This window comes from Ictidomys tridecemlineatus, chromosome 1, assembly GCF_052094955.1.
Source record: "Ictidomys tridecemlineatus isolate mIctTri1 chromosome 1, mIctTri1.hap1, whole genome shotgun sequence".
Lineage (NCBI taxonomy): Eukaryota > Metazoa > Chordata > Mammalia > Rodentia > Sciuridae > Ictidomys > Ictidomys tridecemlineatus.
Genome location: NC_135477.1, coordinates 111070159 through 111071328, shown reverse-complemented (window position 1 = coordinate 111071328; position 1170 = coordinate 111070159). Strand labels below are relative to the sequence as shown.

General features: G+C 35.6%; 1 non-coding gene across 1 annotated transcript; it reads left to right on the top strand.

The window, feature by feature from the left end:
- Positions 1-375: 375 nt before the first annotated feature.
- LOC120885999 (small nucleolar RNA SNORA5) lies at positions 376-511 on the top strand. Its single transcript, XR_005728783.1, has one exon. It is a non-coding gene; the product is annotated as a small nucleolar RNA SNORA5 (small nucleolar RNA).
- Positions 512-1170: the final 659 nt, after the last annotated feature.

Sequence of the window (1170 nt, the reverse complement as noted above, 5' to 3'; positions counted from 1 at the left end):
CCAGGTTAAATGATTGTTGTTTTAAATATAGGTATCTGAAATAGAAATTGGAACTTAAATCTAAGGTACTACCCTTCAAAAACATTAAGCATGTGGCCTTGGATTTGTGCTTGAGCATTGAATGCAGAAATGGTGAACAAGGGTTTTGCAAAAGTGGAACAGACTGAGAAAATTACAAATGGAAGCTGGAAAAATGGTAAACTGTTTTGGAAGGGTAAAGTGATTGGGCAATATTGGGTAAAGTGTCAATTGGCTTCTTTTAGCTACCTAGAAAGGGGGAGACCAAGTCAGGAAAAGAGAGATGGAATAATGAACTAGTTTACAAGATGAAGACAGAAGATTTAATAACAGTTGGATTACAAATATTCTTTTTTTTGCAGTCAAGTCAAATTCAGCTCCCATCTTCTCGTGGTGGAGGCTGGCCCAGATGTCTGCTACACCAAGTTCTGCTGTTCATGGGCCTTGTGGCCCCTGCCCTGCCACATGGGGATAAGTTTGTCTGTGGATATTGTACCTTGCAGGGGATATATATATTTTTTACAAAAAAAAAAAATTTTTTTTTTTTTTGGTACCAGGGATTGAACTCAGGACCACTCGACCTCAGAGCCACATCCCTATCCCCATTTTGTATTTTATTTAGAGACAAGGTCTCATTGAATTACTTAGTTTGCTACTGTTACTGAGGCTGGCTTTGAACTCGTGATCCTCTTGCCTCAATCTACCAAGTTGCTAGGAGTATAGCTATGTGCCACTGCTCCCAGTCAAAAATATTCTTTTCCAAGTCTATTCCACCTAACAAAAATAAAAGATTCTCAAAGTAAGAATCATTCAAGGAAGTTCTGAAAATACATTGTTAAGACTCAGAAATTTAAAGACAATATCTAGAAGAAATTATAAGCACCAATAAAATAACTTTGAAATATTTTGTGAATAATTGTTTTTCTAAAAAGTCCAAATAAATACAGTTTTTGAAACATGGGATAAATATAATCAGATTATTAGGAAATTAATAGGAAACTAAAAGTTTGTTAAAATTTGCCAGCTGGGACAAAAAGACTTAAAAGTCAGTCAAAATGAAAAATGGTTCTGGACCATCAACTTTTTTCTTCCTCTCTTTTCCCAGTCCACCTTTCCTTGCCTTCCTATCTTTTTTCCTTCTTTAATCCCTTC